We start from the raw sequence: 15,351 nt of genomic DNA on the forward strand, positions 1-15,351 counted from the left end.
AAGGAGTCAAATACTGTACACAAAACAAGCGATTAATAACTGCAGTGGCTTTATGCTGACGCGAGTTAGGTTGTTATAATTTTGTAGCGGAGGCATGGCCTAAGACTTTCAAAAACATTATTTACAGTATAAGATTGACTTACAACGGTACTGGAAGAAAGAATCATACCACTTTTTTGTAGGCGGTTAAAATTGTATTTACCATTGGCAGTGCATTGATGTAGGGAAGTTCTCCTGTCTGCTGCCTCCAGTCACAGGAAGATGATGCTGAAAAAGAAATGGAGAGACAAATAAAAGGATAAGATTTAACATTTAAAAACAGATGTGCTAACAAAATAAAGCACAGATTAAAAAAACAGTATCAGTTGTGGGACCAGATGGCTCAGGGGATCAGTAAGAGACACCAACGTTTTCACCTGAGAATGTATATACAGACTAAATCAGCAGTGATTGGGAGGGGTAATAACAAGAAGAATTAGTTTCCCTATCAGTCCTGTTGCAGGTGTCCACATCATAAAAAAATTACCCTTGCAGAGGTACAGAACTTATGACTAAATAACTATGGGAAATGAACTGTCTTATGCCATTAGGCCACTGGACACTAGCATCCACATTCAGTGGAAATCCACATAGACAAGGGTACATCCCTGAGGAGCTTATAGCTGGACCGTGCCTTTTGATATATTTATCCAGAGACAAGTTCTTAGATGTTGGCATTCTTATTGCCCATGCCAAATCTGATCCAGGAATAAAAGACTTCAGAGGAAACTGATATTTATGTAGCACCTTTTGTAAGCACTAAAGCAAAAAAAATCCTTCCATTGATTTGACTGTAGAACATTCATCTTGAATGTTTAATTGGGGTTGGAAGTGGTAAATTATATATTTTCCTAAGGCATACATTACATTAGTCAATATAAGTATGCACATTTTGAAGAACGTGCAAAGCAGTTAAATTTACCAAGTTGTACAATAACTTAGAAAATTGAGGCAGTCAGCATATTTTAGCTGCATGGATACATTTGAAGAAATGCGTTATAAAAATCCTGCAGGTAGGACATTCAAGAGCAGACTGGTATTGAGGCAGATTTTTTATTTATTTATTTATTTTTAAGTCTAACAGCCTTAATGTGTCTTTTTAAATAAAAAAAAAATTGACTCCATTTCCTATTCTCTAAATGAATGTTTTTAAAGCCACAAAACTCAGTAATAATTATTGAGTAAGAATTAGCTCGTCCAGAGGTAGAAGTATACTGCAAAACAATATTCTCAAGCATGTGTTTGATATCCAAATAGCTGCTCACTCCAGCCATGTTCATGTCCCTTTTTATTCACTACTTAAAAACGAATTTTTGTTCACATAAATGGTTGGAGAGGGGCTGCTCTCTATTTGAATATCCGTGTTTGCAAGATTTGCTATTGGCTAGCAGAAACAACACCATATGACTTAGGGTGACCAACCACATAATGGATAACAAAAAGTTTGCAAAATTACCCACAAAACAAAATTTGTTCACATGAATTGTTTGATCAATTATTAGCAACAAACAACTGAATTTGTAAAAGTTCATTCACCCACGGAAAAATTGTTCATTGATCCTTGAAAAAAATTGACCAAATTGGTCAAATAAGTGGTCTATTATGAAAATGTCAGACAACTCTATTCAAAAACAAGCATCCTGTGCAGCAGAAATTAATGAGTTTACACTATTCCCAGAACATTCTACAAGCTATCCATAAGCACGCATCAAAGAGAAATGTAACCTTCATAATGCAAGTATATGGAGGCACCACAGAGGATGAGAATGAATGCAAAATATGTTGGGAATTCAGATATTTGCAAATGTGATTCTTCTTCCTTGCTTAGTTGCATTGGTAATGCAGAAATTATCGGAATCAAAGGAGGAAAAAATCCACTTGTTAAGTGGTATGATTTTTTATGTGGAAAAAGTGCGTGTATCTTTTTACACAGCTAGAGCCTCATATTAGGACAGAAGAGAAATCTTCATCACATCACTCAGCATAAACAGTATATAGACACATTACTTGCCTATAATTGGAGTTCTCTAAAAGATATTGAGAGACATGCTGTTAGATCACTATGCTTACTTTGAAAGCAGACTAAATCACTTCACGGTTTTGTGTCACAATGCAATACGTTGGTGGACAGTGAAAGATGATAAAATCCAGCTCCATAGCCTAGTTATAGGTGCGACACATTTTGTGTTGTTTTATTTATGAAGATAGTAAAGGTGTGAGGAAACAGATAAAAACATTCGGATACAAAAAGAGAGGCTTTCTTCAGCCTAAGTTAGTTGCCAGGATTGCCTCTCTCCAATTCCTTCCTTTCCCAGTATTAATTTCAGAGTGCAGTTCTTAAGGTCAAAGCTATAGAGAGAAAGCTCTCACTCTGCTCTGTGGGAGGGGCTTTATGCCATAACTGTCGTTGTCGTCCATTTTAAATCTAAACACAGTCCTGACAAACTGAGCAGCTGAAAGCAAATGAGTTACAAAAGAACACAGAATAGGAAAAGAAAACAAAAGAGGCAACTAAGTAGGGCAAATAAAAAGTGAGCTCTCAGAAGTATTTCAGGGCTCCGTCACACCCTTTCCCCTAGTTTGTCAAACCCATAATTCAAACAGGAAAGATAATCTGCCACTAATTTTGCTTACCAGGACAATGAAGAATGGTAAAGGTGCAGAGCTGTAGAGCAAAGAACCTCCACCTAAGCCTGGGATTATACTCCTGCACAGAAAGTAGCCACTCAGTGACAGGTCTCCACATTGAACACTCGCTCACACAAGGAAGTAATCTCTCAGGCTATCCAATATCCACTTATTTGCCATGTATTCACTTTTGATGGTAGCAAATCCCGCATTGGAAGCAAGGAGGACTGGCAGTTTTTCTCCATTCTTTTCCTGCATTAGCAGTACTTCAAATAATACAGCTGATAACCAACAACTTCATAGGCAGATCAGTGTAACATCCAGACCTTTCAGGACTAGATCACCGCATGGGCAGTTTTTCATCCCTGGGAGAGCTACCTCCCAATCCTTAAATTGCAATGTCAAATGTATGAAACTCACTTATCTGAAACCCCCTTTTTTCAGTATCTCAACAGGGTCATATCTCCTGCTTCAGTCAGGAGATGCGACCCTGGTTCAGGTAATAGTAAATTTCAGAAAAGTGAGTATTGGATAATTCAGTGAGAAGCATCCTTTAGCTAAATTGATCAGGCTAAGCAAAAATGCTTTAACTAAGGACATCTAAAAGAACAACTGTAAATCTAGAGATGTGTATGTAAAATTGTATACCTCTGATTATTAGGGTTACCAGGTGTCTGGTTTTCAACCGGAATGCCTGGTCAAAAAGGGACCCTGGCAGCTCTGGTCAGCACTGCTGACCAGGCCGTTAAAAGTCTGGTTGGCAGTGCTAAAGCAGGCTCGTCCCTACCTGTCCTGGCTCCACGCTGCGTCCTGGAAGCCGCCAGCAGCAGGTCCAGCTCCTAGGCAGGGGCGAGACAGGGCTCCGCGTGCTGCCCCTGCCCCGAGTACACGCTCCACACTCCCATTGGCCGGGAACCACAGCCAACGGGAGCTGGGGGATGGGGCCTGCGGGCAAGAGCAGCATGCAGAGCCTCCTGGCCCCCTGCCTAGCAGCTGGACCTGCTGTTGGCTGCTTTCAGGCGCAGTGCGGTGCCAGGACAGGCAGGAAGCCTGCCTTAGCCCCGCTGTGCCACTGACCGGGAGCCGCCCAAGGTAAGCCCGCACCCCAACCCGAGCCCCAGCCCCCAGCCCCAGCCCTAAGGCCCTCCCAACCCGAAGCCCCCTCCTACGCCCCAAACCCCACATCCCCAGCCCAGAGCCCACACTCCAGTCAGAGCCCTCATCCCCTCCCACACCCTGAACCCCTCATTTCTCGTCCTACCCCAGAGCCTGCCCCCGCAGTTAGAGCCCTCACCCCCCCCATACTCCAGTCCCCTGCCCCAGCCCAGTGAAAGTGAGTGAGGGTGGGGGAAAGCAAGCCACTGAGGGAGGAGGAATGTAGTGAGCAGGAGATGGACCTCGGGGAAGGGACGGGGCTAGGGTGTTCAGTTTTGTGCGATTAGAATGTTGGCAATCCTACTGATTATAGTCCTTTCTCCATACATGCTTCTTACGTTGCTTGTCTTCTTAGATTTTAAGTCCTTTGGGGAAATGTCTATATATATTATTGTGTCTCTCTACAGCATCTACTACAATGAGGCCTTGATTCTGATTGAAGCCTCTGGGTGCTACTGCAATGTAAAGGGTAAGTAAATAATAATGGAATAAAGTTCATTTCTTTAACTGTTGTATTAGTGATACAGGTAAGGGGATTTGATTTTTTAAATGCATTTTTTAACTTGACATTGCCCCTTTTAAAAAGGGCCTACAAGAACAATGACAAAAAGTCAATCACCTTTTGTTTGGCACAGCCCAACCACCAAATGCATTAAAATACAAAGTATCTAGTTCAGCTATAAGAAAACAAAACCAGGTAAATTGAAATGGTTAAATGTTACAGCACCCCTACCACAATAAGAGACCATCATTGTGTCTGATCAAAAAGCAAAGGGTCCATTGAGCCTGTTTAACTCCCACTTGTGTTAATTAGCTGACCCCCAACGTTGAACATGAGTTTTCTAGATGTCTATATTGCCTTTTAAAACTACTCTGGGGGTTTTTGTTTTTGTTTTTTTAAATCTGTAATTGAGTCCTTGAGGACCAAGTTTTCAGAGTGAAGATACCTTCTTGGAAAGCTTTCACAACCTTATTCCAAATTATCCCACTGGCATTTGTTAATTTGATGCATGCCTTTAAAGACCAAATTGCAGGTGACTATCACTATTTATTTTATTACATTTTAGAATATCTATCCTCTTATCAGTATCGCTGCTTATTCTGCGATTTGGACCAGGTAACTAATACCAATAGCAACTTAAATTACACAAAGCGAATGAATGACAAAAATCTCTCCAAAAAGCGTCACACAGTAAATGAAATAATGTAAGGTTGAAACAAACTGACTTTAAGTTTATGCCCTGTATACACTACAAGTGAGATTTTTAAAAGCTCTCAGCATTAGGCTAACTTTGCTTCTGTTAAAGTCAGCTTCGGCGGGAGCAGATTTAGGTCACTATTTAATGCTTCTGAAAAAGCCCACCTTACAAGTGCAACTGTTTTTGGAGTTTTGTTTTGGGGTTTTTTGTAGCTCACTGACCTAATTCAACAAATACCGTTGAGTTGTATCTACACAGCAGCTTCCTTTACAACAAAATGATGTGCTTACTGTTCTGTCTGCTGACCTAAATAAATATCAGTACATTCTGGGAAGCTATCCCCCAATACTTCATCAGGGAAAAGAATACCAAGAGGTTATGTACACAGAGGAGCAGGAATAACAGCACAAGGGGTAATGAACTCTGAGATATTATGCTGCAGAGACAGCTGGAAGAAAGGAGCTCCAACCAAACTGGTCACACAAACATGCTTAAAAAGTCCCATCTACACTGCCAAAAACAGTATGCCAACCCAGTTAAAAGAAAGACAACTACATGCCAGCCTAGGCTGCTGCCATGGTGATGCACTCTTAGATGCCATGGTTACCAGCAAGTGTTAATCATGTTGCATGTAGATAAAACCACAGTTAAAGCCAATCACGTCACCAAATGACTACAAACTTGGTTAAAAATGTGCAGTATACATGCAGCTTTGTCCTACTCCTTTAACATAGTTCCGTTTCCAGCCTAACCCATTGGTAGAACAATGATTTTCCTAAGCTAGCTGTCAGAGTGCTTAACCATTCAGTCTACAAACACTCTCCCCTCATCCATTTCACAATGGATTCTATATGGAAGAAGGTAGGGTCAGTTCTACTGCTAAAACACTGAATTTAGTGTGGATTTGAAGAAGATTGGTTCTTCATTTGAACTTGTGCTCATATTTTTTTCTTCTAATCCTTTTAGGAACACATTGTTTACATTTCAGTTGGAGATGCTGCTTTCAAAGATTTCTACATTGCTTGAGTTTTCACAAGAAAAATTTACTCATTCAATTTTGTTCTTTGTGGACTACAAAAGTCTTACATACCAACGGTATCTTGGCTGCTAGACTCTCCCTTGATGTATTGCTTTTTTCCAGCTATAGTACTTGGAATGGGAGCCACAAACAAAATGAAAATAGAGTTAGGTATAGATATTCCCCTACTCCCCACCCACTAACTAGGCTGCAGAATCATTCAGAACAGAATTTTAATGGTCCCTAAAGTGAAAAGCACAGCAAAAACATGTTTGATGACAGGTAGCAGAAGAGTGTAGACAAATGAGTCAGAGTCAGATTATATTTAAAGAAAACCCAGAACAATGAAATCCATTGGAATAAGGAAGCAAAGAAGCTAACTATATGGCACGTGTGAGGGTGCTGGAAGGGAAACAGTCTTGGTCAGACCCAACAGCAACATAACACACGAAAGCAATCTTCTGTCAATATCAGTTAATGTGTAACACTTGGAAATTAGAGGAAAGAATAAATGGAGTATATGTGTCAGGAACTACTTTGCACCATAGTTCACCTACTATTTATTTAAATGAAATTCACTGAATTTCAGCTGAGACCATCTGTTATCACCATCCAAGGTCTGAACATCACATGAAATACTGGGTTCATCACTAATATTGTCAGATCAAAAAGAAGATGCACTTCTGAGTCGTTCTTAATTTTCTCATTTCACTTGGAGACGGATCTATGTTTTTCATTCTACCTAATTCCCCTGCCCAAAACACGGAGTAAAATATCCTCTATAATAGTGCAACTGAAGGGAGTTTGATAACATCTACTTCATAAGGGTAAATTCATGTTTATAAAGCACTTTGAAATATTTAGATGAACGGCATTATAGATGCGCAAAGCATTATCATCACTGTCATTTTATCTCAGCATTGAGCAGCCTTCGGTATTCTTATTTTATACCCTAGACTCGGATATTGAATTAAAATTCACTGCTGGAGAATTAATCAGAGAGGATACTAATAAAATCAGGCCAGTGCACACAATGGATCTCCAGCAGACCATGATCTCAAAGCAGCAAAACAAAAATCAACCAGTAAATTGTGTAGAAACAGCTTACCTCCCCCTATGTAGTATTTGGGGACCATTCAAGCAATAAGATTATCAAGGATTTAAAATAGATACATACAAATCTGAACTAAAAAGCAAACAAAAGACCAAAGCATGAATAAGGACATTATTTTTTCAGGAAATTCCATTTCATAGGAGAGCAGTTATAGGTCTTCCACCTGCTTCCAGCTTTGCTGGGCAGAATCAGAATCAGTTTTGTGATAGTCCCTCGCTTCACCATGAAGAGCCTACTAAGAGGTGCAGCTAAGCCACTGTAGTATGCACTGTAGACATTTGCTACAGCAAAGGAAGGGTTTTTTCTCCATCCCTGTAGTAAATTCATCCTCTCAGGAGGTGGTAGCTGGGTCAACAGAAGAATCCTTCTGTTGACCCTTGACCCAGTGGTGTCTTTACTGGGGCTTAGGTTGGCTTAACTGTCTCTCTCAGGAGTGTGAATTTTTCACACCCCGAGGAATATAACTAGGTCAAACTAAATTTTACATGTTGATCAGGCCTTAGATAACTTTCACAGCTGGATGGAGTTGGATATCCTTTTTCTCCCCCAATCACCATGATCTGTTTGTTGGAAACCAATAGCAGCAAGATTACTAGGCCTTTCTGAAGAGCCTTGAGCTTGGAGATTAGGAATGGCATTGAACAGAGCCATTTTTTACTAAGTGATGAATGACTTAGTCATTGCCACACATATGACTCACACACACATATATATACTGGATTATCCCTAGAACTAGAATTCATAGTGGGGCAATAGTACCACTATAGTTAAACAGTAAATTAGTTTGAAGTTTAACAGCCAATTTTACTTAAATGCACTAAAATCCACAGATTCTCAGATTGTCTTGAAAATTGCTGTGCTTCATGGGGGCCCTGGGGTAGGGCCAACTGATCAATTTTGAAGGATGTCTGAGCAAGGGACTGCTTAAAAAAAAAATCACGTGGCCTCTAAATCATAGATTATCAGGGTTGGAAGGGACCTCAGGAGGTTATCTAGTCCAGCCCCCTGCTCAAAGCAGGACCAGTCCCCAACTAAATCATCCCAGCCAGGGCTTTGTCAAGCCTGACCTTAAAAACCTCTAAGGAAGGAGATTCCACCATCTCCCTAGGTAACCCATTCCAGAGCTTCACCACCCTCCTAGTGAAAAGTTTTTCTTAATATCCAACCTAAACCTCCCCCACTGCAACTTGAGACCATTACTCCTTGTTCTGTCATCTTCTACCACTGAGAACAGTCTAGATCCATCCTCTTTGGAACCCCCTTTCAGGTAGTTGAAAGCAGCTATCAAATCCCCCCTCGTTCTTCTCTTCTGCAGACTAAACAATCCCAGTTCCCTCAGCCTCTCCTCATAAGTCATGTGCTCCAGCCCCCTAATCATTTTTGTTGCCCTCTGCTGGACTCTTTCCAATTTTTCCATACCCTTCTTGTATTGTGGGGCTCAAAACTGGACACAGTACTCCTGATGAGGCCTCACCAATGTCAAATAGAGGGGAATGATCACATCCCTCTATCTGCTGGCAATGCCCCTACTTATACAGCTCAAAATGCCATTAGCCTTCTTGGCAACAAGGGCACACTGTTGACTCATATCCAGCTTCTCGTCCACTGTAACCCGTAGGTCCTTTTCTGAAGAACTGCTTCCTAGACATTCGGTCCCTAGTCTGTAACAGTGAATGGGTTGGTTCTTATAATTGTTATAAATATTATGGTTCTTATAATTGTGTGTACACATGGGGCTCAAACTATGAATGAGTCCCTCCAAACTGCCATTACCCATTCAGGATTCATCTCAACAAGCGTCCACAGCCATTGCCCTTTTGGGCAACAAATATTTAAAAAGTCGTTCAGGGTAAAAGTGGGATCTAGAGTGGTTGGAACCAAGCTGACAAGCCAGAGAAAGCCATTTGCACATGTGGAGCCGGACTGGGGCTTTGTTGCAAACCAAAGTGTCTTGGAGGCAGTCTGACATCAGAGTAACTGGATGGTTCACATGTCATGCTGTGACTTTTGAACCGGAGCAACACCCATCTACTGTGTGTTCAAGTCTCGCCTTCTGTAACTTCTAAGAATGTATTGTGCACATTAATTGCCCTCTGCCAGGGCTCTTTTCAGAAATTTTGCCCTGAGAGCCAAGCTTCCGGTTTAAAAGCCAATGTTTCAAACTACTCTAAAATCCACATGCATACCCTGTAAAAGCAGCAAAGAATCCTGTGGCACCTTATAGACTAACAGATGTTTTGCAGCATGAGCTTTCGTGGGTGAATACCCACTTCGTCGTTGCATCCGACGAAGTGGGTATTCACCCACGAAAGCTCATGCTGCAAAACGTCTGTTAGTCTATAAGGTGCCACAGGATTCTTTGCTGCTTTTACAGATCCAGACTAACACGGCTACCCCTCTGATACATGCATACTCTGATGCCTTATTGGGACTAGGGGTAGTTAGTGGTGTAAATTTAGGGTTATTTGGCCCAGGGGTTCCTCTAATACAGCCCCCACAACAAGGAGTTACTTTTAATATTACATTACTCTAAATCACACAAATATAAGGAATTGTCTTGAAAACTGACATGCCACAAAATGGAGCGTGGTGGAATTTGGAGTCATTTGGCCAAAGGGCTCCCAAGACATAGTTCCCTGTGAAGAATGCATGGAAAAAAGCGTACACCCCCTTTAAGGTAGAGACTGGAGCATACAGCCTGGGAATAATCTAGGAGGCCGTATCCCATCATGGAGCTGAGCTAGTTAAACACAGGAACAGAAAGCTAAGGAGATAAAGGGTATGTCTTCACTGCAATTAAAAACCCAGAGCTGGTCCATACCAGCTGACTCAGGCTTGTGAGGCTACCGGGCTGTTTACTTGTACTGTAGACTTCTGGGCTCAGGCTGCAGTCTGAGCTCTGGGACTCTCCTACCTCACAGGAAGGGGAGTAAAGCCAAGCAGGCTACAGGAGGTGGCAGTTTCTCTCTCTCAGGCACCAGGAGACAAGCCTAACCTGACCTCAAAGACTTGGTTTGTAGACTTTGTTTGGGAGCTCTGAACCAGATTGTTCTCCCAGACTTATTAAAAAGAGGACATGCTATTTGGTTAATATGTGCTGACTACTCCTTGCCCCCCATAGTTAAAGTGAATCAACTGCTGCTCCACTTGGAGAAAGTAAGGTGGGGCATGCCTGCAGCACCACCAGGGGGCACACAGGGACTGGCCATACCGTTACACTCTCTTAAATGAACTGCTCATAATACTTTCAGATTCTAAGAACGTTTCTGGGTGCACAGCTACGTAACCCTCATGAAAGCTATAGCATGGAGTTCCCCTGAGATGAGCTATTAAAATGATACCAAAGTCCAGTTTTAAGATATTTCAGAAGTTACTGCAATCTAAAAGCTTTAGCACCTCTGCTTAATCAGTTCATTTCTGTGAAAGCTCTTGTTTCTTCAGAAACTCTTCTGTGAGGGATACTCACTGAGGGATGTACTCACATAGTGGCTTAGTTCTGCCCCTAGAATTTAAGGGCCACAACTTTAACTCCTCTCCTCTGAAGTGCTGCATTCTGTGCATTCAACCCGCCTTTCACTTAGTGTCTGGGGCCACAATGGGAATCACAGTGCAATACTTTATGTACAAGATATATGCAATGATGTGCTATAATGTGAACCAGACCTGAAATAACACAGAAGCTGTGACTGTATGAAAATGATTATTGTTCTGGTAGTGCAGGAAGTCTCTCCAAATTAGTCAAACAGCAGCGCTGAGCACTGTGACTAATAGCATGGACTGTGCAGTTATGCCTATCTGTCACTCAAACAACACAAGATTCACATGGAATCTCAAAGTGCTGTAGTTTTGTTAGAAGGACCTGAAGGAAATGTCAGACTCTAGAAAAATTTTAGTCTCAATACCATTTTTGAAACACAAACCTCCAATGATATTCCCCCACCCCACAATCCACCTCCACAAACAGCTATAGAAAAATGAGGCAGCACATAGAATATCAGGGCTGGAAGGGACCTCAGGAGATCATCTAGTCCAACCCCCAGCTCAAAGCAGGACCAATCCCCAGACAGATTTTTGCCCCGGAGCCCTAAATGGCCCTCTCAAGGATTGAGCTCACAACCCTGGGTTTAGCAGGCCAATGCTCAAACCACTGAGCTATCCCTCTGAAGGATGTTTCTTAAGACCTGTGGTAACAGGGGAATGGGAGGAAAGGCACATCTGAGATTGTCTGTCCATGACAATAGGAGAGCATGGTCCTGGAAGCTGTCACCTGTAGCTCCTCTCGAGAAGTACAAGTGAAGCTTCCTGTTCATTTAAACTACAGAATATTTAAAATGATACTCTAAACCCCAAAACACACATTTTTTGTAGATCTTATTTATCCCTTGTTAAAATGGAAATCCTGCAGTAACCATAACTGTGGTGGCACTATCACTCCACCACATTCGGGTCAGCAGAAGGTAAAGTTGGTGATGCAAATTGGGGTCATTTGGTCAAGGAGTTCAGCAGATACAGTTCCCCCTGTAAGGACTTTTAACAATCGAATTGCTCTAAAATCAACACACATAAGAAGATTGTCTTGAATCTATGCCACACAGGCTGGTTTACAGTTTGGGATGCAAAATTGGGGGGGGGTGATTCCCCAACGTACAGCTCCCCACAATGGAGTTTCTTTTAATTTTCAACATGCTCTAAAATCCACATCCATAGTGCGATTATCTTGGATATTAGTCTAGCAGAACAGGGGCAGAGGCAAACTTCTGTGTCTAAATTTGAAGTCATTTGGTCAAAAAGGTTCCTGAGATACAACTTTCTACACTCAGTAAGGATATTATTTTAATATTCAAAATGCTCTGAAATCCATTTGACCCAGTGAGATTGGCTTGAAAATTTATATTCCACAACAACTTTGGTGGCAAAATAAGATCACCAATGATGGATATAGACTGAACATCCACACACACCATTTTAAGGACCTAGCTTGAGGTTGTTCCAGATGGCACTCCATCTGCAAGTAGGCTACCTCCCTTTGGGATATGCCTTGATGAACAGGATTTCATAACAATGGCTGAGGTATACTTTGGAGAGAGGTCGGAGGAGAACACCCATTGAGATTAATGAATCTGTTAACACTTCTCCAAGCTATTGTGGTGTTAGGCTGTATTAATTTCCAGGAAGAGTTCTGAGTCATCTCAGAACATCCCATGGAGATGAATGAGTCACTTCATACCTCTGCAATCCTCCAGTCAGATTCTCTTGCAGCTATGGAGATGGCTTTGTGGCTTCTTCAGAGTCAGGAGTCCACAATTCTGCCCATTAATTCCTATCGAAGGAAATCATCTTGGGTCAGTGTTCCCTGTGTGGGAAGGGACAATGTCCTGGATGGTATACAGGTGACCTTTGTATCCACTGGGCTACTGTGCCTGGATCCTGGCCACATAAAAAGAAAAAGCCCTGTCTGGAAAGGAGCAAGAGGAGCTATCCTCTTTATTTGCCTGACAGTTTGGGTACTGGCCTACAATACTTGCAAAAATCTCTGGTCACTGGCATTGTACCACGTGGGTGGCTTCTCCTGCAGAGTCAAAAGGTGCTTATTAACTATATTTATAGCATCTCAATTGTGTTGATCTTCTCCTGATGTAGGAGCAAATTTATCTCAACAGACTGGTGAAAGAAATATTACACATTTTGTAATCATTCAAAGTACCACACTAGAAAGATGTTCTCAAATTAAAGTTGAATGCTGAAGTCAATATATGCATTTTGCTCCCACTGAAAATACTGCCAAATGAATATGATACATCATTCTTCCACTACTGTAGATGCACCATTCAACCAGTAGTCGTCATTTCAAAACAAGTTGTTTTATATGTATATAAAAACAGCCTCTTAACCAAAGAACTCCATATTTAATCACAGTTCCATTTATTATGTTGCTTCACCTAAAAACATTTTTACTATTGCTAGAGGAAAGTTCCCCCATTTCCTCTGCAAATATTTCCTCCCCCCGCATCAGATTTAACAAAGCTACCATTTTGCCTTTGAGAAATTACAAAGGCCTAAAAGAGGAAGTCCACAGGGTCAACAGTCATACAAGAAGTATTACAAGCAAAAATACAAACAAGCCAAAAATCATAACGAGTGTTGGTACTGAAATAAAAAAATAAAAAAGATCTATATAATACTGTTTTTTACTGTGACATACTGAACAGGAATTTGAAACAAGAGAATGTTGAGTGTTCAGGACTGTATTTACAATCATGCCACTCAATTTCAACAGTTTATTCCCAAAAGAACATTGGCCCATAGACAGTAAGTTTTCATCAGCAAAAACAATCAGCAGTTCCTTACAAGTTCCTTCTAGGAAAGCTGTTCTGTTCTCAATCTTATCACCATGGTAACTTGACTGAATGCTCTCCTCAGAGTCTCACCTTTCCACTCCTACTTTCTGTTTTGGTTTTCATTAGAGTTCATCATAAAAGATTACACAATCTTATTTTTTGCTGTAACATGTTTCCACCACTAATGGCAGAGTGCATTCTAACGTCATCAGGAGTGACTGGAATTTAATTTTATTTAACCTGTTCTGAGTATAATAGCTTTGATTCACCACTTTCCAAAAGTACTGTACTTAGAAAAGCTGAGCAATGTCAGGCATATAACCTACATTTTTTTCTAAAACAGAACAGTCAATATAGTATAGGCTTAGCTGCCACATCTTGCATTTATCAATGCACAGATTGTCAACATGTTGATTTTTTTTTTAAAAGCAATATAAGCACAAGTCTTGCTGATATCTTATCAAGCCCTTAATGATCTACGCCTGGGATACTGGGAAGCTTCTACTAAGGATGGGGCAAGGGACATAATTAAAAAAATATATTTAACAGGTCTAGAGATCCAGGAGGAAGAGGAACTAAGGGTATGTCTACACTGGAAACTTCAAAGCGATGCTATGGGAACACTCTCACGGCAGCGAGCATTGGGAGAGAGCTCTCCCAGTGCTCCTAGTAATCCACCTCCATGAGGAGATTAGCTCCAAGTCGGAGCCCATCTACACTAGCGCTTTAAAGTGCTCGGACTTGCTGCACTCAGGGGGATGATTTTTCACCCCCCCTGAGCCAGCAAGTTAGAGCACTATAAAATGTAAATGTAGACAAGCCCTACGTAGAGTGATTCAAGAGGGCATAGCTAGAGCCAGTGGGATGACATTAGAAGGAAAATGTAGGCTGAATATCAGGGAAATCGTCCAAACAATGACATCACGCACATTGAGGAACAGCTTCTTAAGGTAACTGGTGGAAGCCCTATAGCTTGGAACATTTTAAACAAGAATGAAGAACAGACATACTGTAGCAAGTAAACTTCCTTTGGCTGGAAGACTTCATATGCTCCTCTTCTTCTAGTTACTCTCAGAGGATGTCTGCTAGAGTCCCTCAGCAGTTGTCTTCGGGTCTTGGTGAAAGCCTTTCTATTCAGTTCAATTTATCTGCATCACTATGATCAAGTAGACTGACCAGGGAACAGGAGCAAGGAACACAAGAGTTCTAATCCCAACTCTGATACTTATTGTCCAGCTTTGAGCAAGTCACTTAATTTCTCTCATTTTTCCCCATCCTCGAAATAGGCATAATATTCAAAAACCTCAAAAAAGGTACTGTAAGTCAATGTCTATATAGCATTTTTAGATTAAATGTGCTATATGATTCTCATTATTACTACAATTATCCTCGTTCCTCTCATACACTTTTTTCCACCCTGCCTTTAGCTTGGTTTTACTAGAGCCACCAATAGCCTAGCTTTATCTAATTATGGTTTTAAGATCCACGTGATGGGTGCTTTGGAAACAAAAGAAATGTGATAAACGTCTAATATTCCGTGATTTACTCCTTTCTTCATTTCCAGTTCCAAAGTACAGATCACCAAAGGTGCCGACTCCATGGGTGCTCCAGGGTTGGAGCACTCACAGGGAAAAAAAAGTTGGGTACTGAACATCCACCGGCAGCCCCCCCAATAAGACTCACCCCCTCCCCCTAGCGCCTCCTGCCCACCAGTGGACCCAACCAATCAGCGCCTCCCCCTCCCTCCCCGCACCTCCTGCCCACCTTCATCAGCTGTTTCACAGTGCGCAGGAGGCTGGAGGGGGGAAAGAAGAGGGGAGGCGCGAGGACACAGTTCACTCGGGGGAGGGGCGGAACAGG

The 15,351-nt window shown here is 41.6% G+C and overlaps 1 protein-coding gene across 4 annotated transcripts in view; it reads right to left on the minus strand.

Moving 5' to 3' along the window:
- The window catches only part of TBL1XR1 (TBL1X receptor 1), a 175,147-nt gene that overhangs the window by 106,164 nt on the left and 53,632 nt on the right, over positions 1–15,351 (minus strand). For 3 of the 4 annotated variants that reach the window (XM_045030651.1, XM_045030648.1, XM_045030649.1), the window contains one exon: positions 203–267. The gene's annotated coding sequence lies outside the window, so the exon portion shown is untranslated. Of the gene's footprint in view, positions 1–202; positions 268–2,673; positions 2,693–15,351 lie in introns of those variants that run through there. The other variant, XM_045030650.1, reaches the window with a different exon arrangement.

The sequence above is a fragment of the Mauremys mutica genome, chromosome 9, assembly GCF_020497125.1.
Source record: "Mauremys mutica isolate MM-2020 ecotype Southern chromosome 9, ASM2049712v1, whole genome shotgun sequence".
NCBI lineage: Eukaryota > Metazoa > Chordata > Testudines > Geoemydidae > Mauremys > Mauremys mutica.